This window comes from Xenopus laevis, chromosome 7S (genome assembly GCF_017654675.1).
Source record: "Xenopus laevis strain J_2021 chromosome 7S, Xenopus_laevis_v10.1, whole genome shotgun sequence".
NCBI classification, from domain to species: Eukaryota; Metazoa; Chordata; class Amphibia; order Anura; family Pipidae; genus Xenopus; species Xenopus laevis.
This window is the reverse complement of record NC_054384.1, coordinates 9436747-9441917: the sequence shown is the minus strand read 5'-3', so window position 1 is coordinate 9441917 and position 5171 is coordinate 9436747. Positions and strand designations below refer to the sequence as shown.

The following is a 5171-nucleotide window of genomic DNA, read 5'->3' as shown; positions in this document are numbered from 1 at the left end:
AAAATGTTAGTTATAGATGAATGCAAATGTTTTTTTTATTATTTATTCATTAGTTTGCAATAGTTTTTCAACATTTTGGATCATTTATCATATTTGAAAAGTTTGTGCTTTTCTTGTTACTTTGTGGGGTTGTCCCTTCAGGCTGCGTCGCTCAGTTTCCGGGAAACTGATAAATGCTGCAAATGAGTTCTGTGCTGTCTGAATGTCTAGGTACCTGGGCAAACAAGGGACTACTTTAGTGCTGGTCTTATTCTTCTCAAAGATTAATGTTGGCCACACATGGATAGCTCACCATCCAACCTGACAGCTTCTCAGATATTAATCCATTTTGGAAGCACAACTTTTGAGCAAAGGTGCCATTTGAGCCGAAATACCCTAATAATGTATTCAGATGTTTCATTCCCGACCCAAGAGTATCAATATGAAGTTGGTTCTCCTTATGCTGCTTCTCTTCTAGGAAGGATCAAGATATAAAAACATTGTTGGGGGTAGTTGCTTCCATTCAGCTTCAGGGCATTAGGGAAGCTCAAGTGGGCACTGATATTGTGGATCAGGCCTGCCTCCCAGTTAGGGTTTCAATTCAACCCACAGTTATTCAGTTGAGTTGAAGGCAGAGCTGTGCAGAACCAGTGTTGCACTGGTGGCTGCAGGGCCACCCACCCTCCCCCAATCCCTTATATATCAAACCTACCTACAGCATGTTGGAGGAGGGAGATCAACGACCTAGGGGAGCACTGGCAGGGATCGGGTCTGGGCTGCCGGGGCCCACTGGGTTTTTCCCAGTCTCCTGTTAGCCCAGTTTGACCCTGTGCAGTACAACCAAGACCTTCCACTCCCATTCTGTATGAATCTTATTTTATTCATGGGGACATTATCGTGCTAAAATATGAAAGAGCCTTCCCCAAAGTAGGAAATTGTGTGCTGTAGCCTTAAGACTACAATGGAACCAGGGTCCTAAACCATGGAAAACAGCCCAGACCATCATTCCTTCTTCACCATAATGCAGTTAGGCAGGTAGTGTCCAGCCGACGACATTTTATTTTATAGGGGTATCAGGATACTTTTAGCCATATAGTGTATTGTCTTCAGGACGGCCTTGAGGGGTTCTAGACTGCCCAATGACCTTCAAATATACTTTGAATTAGGCCATTAGTGGTCGATTCTCGTTTTTATTTTCATATTGTGACAAATAGGAAATTTGAAATTTACACAAAGTTTCAGGCTTTTTAGGCTGATGTAGGTCAAAGCAAAGAGCGTTCATATTGTTGCCGATTGGCCATGAATTCATGAAAAAGAAAGTGTGGATCAGTTTATACCTAATGTAATTAGTGTGATACCTATTTAAAAAGTGCAAATTGCTCTCATACCAGCATACCAGGAAATGTTGAGGGTAGAGTGGCCATATTTAATGAGCATGGCAAATACTGTTCAACTTCTGATCTGAAGTAATAGGGAGTTTGTCATGTTACAATAACAAAGTATATTTACTCTGTAATCCAAGTTCCAGCACAGTAGAGTAAAGCCCTAATTTTTTCACTTCTGTAACCGACAAACAAGACCAATATCTTACAGTGTATGTATTGCATTGAAAAGCCATTTTAAGCATCTGTTTTTTAGACTTGACTTTTTATGCAAACAAAATTACTCGGGGTCCCCACTCTTGTTAATGATGTATTTATAGATTGTGTAAATTAGCCTTGATATTTTTTGGCATTCAATACTTTCTATTTATTCTGGCTAATATTTTGGGTTTCTTTTTTTACTTTTCTTGTCATTTCTGTCATAATTTCTGCTAAACAAATGTTCCTATTTTATATTAATTTACAAAGTAAAAATGCCTTTGCTTCCTTATATCTCCGATAAAGTCACACGGGGTGATATTGCTATAGAGATGTTGGTCCAGCTGTGTTGGGAGCTTCTCTTGGCTTGGGTGGCGGGCCTGCTCCCTGGAACTACTACTGATATCAAGGAAGGTTCACATAACTGGTTGTACATTAATAAACAAATATCTTTGAGTGGTATTGGTTTTTTTTCAGGTTTCCGTAGTTTAATGTATTCAGGAAAGAAGGAGGACTCTCCTGCAAGAGATTGTGTTCCCCAACACCCTTTTGGGGCTTCAGGCTTTCTATGAAAACTCTGACTCAATTCAGGTGACCTGTTCACTAGATTTTGAAGGTAACATATAAATGAAAATAAAGTAGAATTAGAGAGTAGAAGTCATAGTTGGCTTGGACTAATGTCAGATATTCATTGACAGTTAGATCCAATATATCTTATAGATGGGCTTCCTTTCCTAGCAGATGAATTAGAGCTCACTCAACTGATTCCAGTACAAACAAAATCTAACAAAATAACTGCCTTTTTCACAAATCCTGCATGTAGAGAGACATGATGTCTGGTGATATTAATAGAGTGAACTCTAATACATCTTCTTATATATAAGATATATTGGATCTATCTGAGACCCAACTGCAGAATGAAGAGAAACAGATGCTGAGAGAGGGATAGTGAAGATAAACTTGATTATTTCAGAAACGGTACAGAATTTTTATTCGATTATATTTAGAAGGTTTCTTATTTCAGTATGCTGAAGCTTAGATTAAATTTTCATTTTTGCAATAGTTCCCCTTTAAATTATAATTTCAATTCTACTTCCCTGATCAATAAAGATCAAGGTAACTGTAGGTCAAACTACTCAAACATGGGCATAGGGAACTAGTATTATTATGTACTCCATTGCACACAGCTGATCTGGGCGGCATTGACTTTACTGATTATCCTTTACACATCCAGAAAATCCCTTGTAGGAAATTTACTGACACCACAACAGTATCTTCCTTGTCAGGCTGAGCGTGGGTGGTCTCACAAGCCCAATTCTTAAATCTCTTTAGTATGTCAATGAATCAGGCCATATGCTTTTATCCCCCAACTCATTTCACTTGCACTGCTAATAAAATGATAAAAAAAATCAAATGTTTGTTGTTTCCCCACAATTATAAATCAAACTCTGTATTAATTATTTTTTGTTTTGTTTTTCAGGCTAGCCAGAGGAATACTTTCAATATTGCTAAGCGTCTGAAGAATTGACCAAAAAGGCATGTTTTCTGAGCAGCCCATAATAGTTTCTACAGCTGTTAACAGTTCACAGAATAAAGAGCGTATTATTCATCCGCGCATAAAATGTGCATGACTTACATTGTAGAGAAGTCAAAATTTCGGCCTTGAACCTCGGCCAGGAAAATCTTTAAAAAACGTTGTTGTAATTGCTGCTTGAAGATCATGAACGTGACTATTGTTCGCGGAGATGTACGGCCTGTACTGTTTTGTTTCTTATTTATTCAACATTCTTCATTATAATGTCCTTTCCCTTTCTGTGCAGACCTGAAAGATTGTTATTGAGCTCCTCACAAAAGCTGAACTAACGCTGTGTGTTAAAAAAATTTTAGTAATTCGAAGAAGTTATAAAAATTTATAAGTTGGCTGAACGCTGTGCGAATGTCTGCATATTTTAATACAAATAACCAATGCAAATGTTTATTCTTTGCATTTCCAGCTGAAGAAATCATGAAAGGTTATGTATTTCTTCTTTACATTAGTGGCAGATAATGGGATGCTGTCTGTCGATGCCTCAGGATGCATTTAGACTGCGGCAAATGTATAGGAATTTGTACTACATTTCAGTATCTTAACTTATAGTAGTGTAAAGCCATGTTCAAGCTGTACCGCTCCTTGGTAGAACTTCCGAACAGGTCAACTAGTCCCTAGTGTCTGAGGTGGTGCTCCTCCATGAAAACTCTTTATTTCTGACCTGAAGCTCTTGATTTCCTACGCTGGTAGGGTACTTACCCTTCTGCTCTCTTTACTGGAGCCTCTGGCTGCTCTGCCAACTACCCCTAAGTCTGACACTTACACTTTGGGGCAGCTAAAATTCAACAGAAATCCCATCTGCAGGGACATTGCCAATTTACTAACAGGTATAGAGGACATTTCACTAGCGAAAGAGGCCGTCGCTAGCACAGTTTCACGCGACCCTTTCACCAGGTGCATTGTTGCTCAGGCGAACTATCGTTACGCCGCAAATTCACTTGCAAATTTTTTCGCACTTTCACCAAAGTTTCTTTCGCCATCTTAGACCTGGTGAACTGATAAGCTATATTCTCCTCAATCTTACGTCTGTGATATCATAACAAAGTTAGGCAGATATGAACGTTAGAGAACGTTCGCTATGAAATGCTCGTGCTGACGAATTAACACCGCCAGCATTCCACTGCCAAGACGCAACTTTGCATTTTAGTGAATTAGCGTAGTGATGTGCGGGCAGAGCCGATACCCGCAGGTCGGGTGGATTCGGGCCGACCTCACACGCTCTTTTCCGGGTCACGGCAGGTGCGGGTTGAGCTCTTCTTATTGCTCTCCCCATCCGCAACCTTCCAAATGCAAGCTTCCGACTTCCGGGTGAGTTTTTAATAGAGGCGCGCCTCTCGCCCGCCTCTTTTGCGACATCATTGGAAAAGCCCGACCCACACATCACCAGCATAGTGCTAGCGATTTAGCGCCTGTCGAAGTGCCTCAAAGTGTGGTGAAGCATTCACAAGCAAAAATTCGGCCTTTTCGAGAATTTGCCCCTAGAGTGAGCTTTCAAAGAATCTAGAAACCCGTTATCCAAGGCCGTCTCCCACAGACTTCATTTTATCCAAATAATCCAAATTTTTAAAACTGATTTCCCTTTTCTCTGTAATAATAAAACAGTCCCTTGTACTTGATCCAAACAATGATATAATTGATCCTTATTGGAAGCAAAACCAGCCTGTTGGTTTTATTTAATGATTAAAATATTTTATAGTAAAAGATCCAAGTTCCGGAAAGATCTGGAAAACCCCAGGTTCCAAGAATTCTGGATAACTGGTCAGTCAAAAAAAAGACAAACTACCCAATAGCTGTATCTGGTACAAAAAAAATTGAATGGAGAAAACAGCAGAATATGAACCTTCTGAAATATCAATTTCACCCCCGTCCCCTGAACACAAGCTCCCTACCCCTCAATGTAACAAACATACTAATCTTTTTACCTGTATTTTCCTTTTCTTGTTTGTTGTGAGGACGTCAGTTTAATCCCTTGGCTTTCATTCCTCCCGCCCTGTATTTCATCTTGTATTGTTTTGCATTTCCCT

General features: G+C 39.6%; 1 long non-coding RNA gene across 1 annotated transcript; it reads left to right on the top strand.

The window, feature by feature from the left end:
• The first annotated feature begins 1098 nt into the window (after nucleotides 1-1098).
• Nucleotides 1099-3485, top strand: LOC121396196. The gene is made up of 2 exons (XR_005962877.1): nucleotides 1099-2175; nucleotides 3040-3485. It is a non-coding gene; the product is annotated as an uncharacterized LOC121396196 (long non-coding RNA).
• Nucleotides 3486-5171: the final 1686 nt, after the last annotated feature.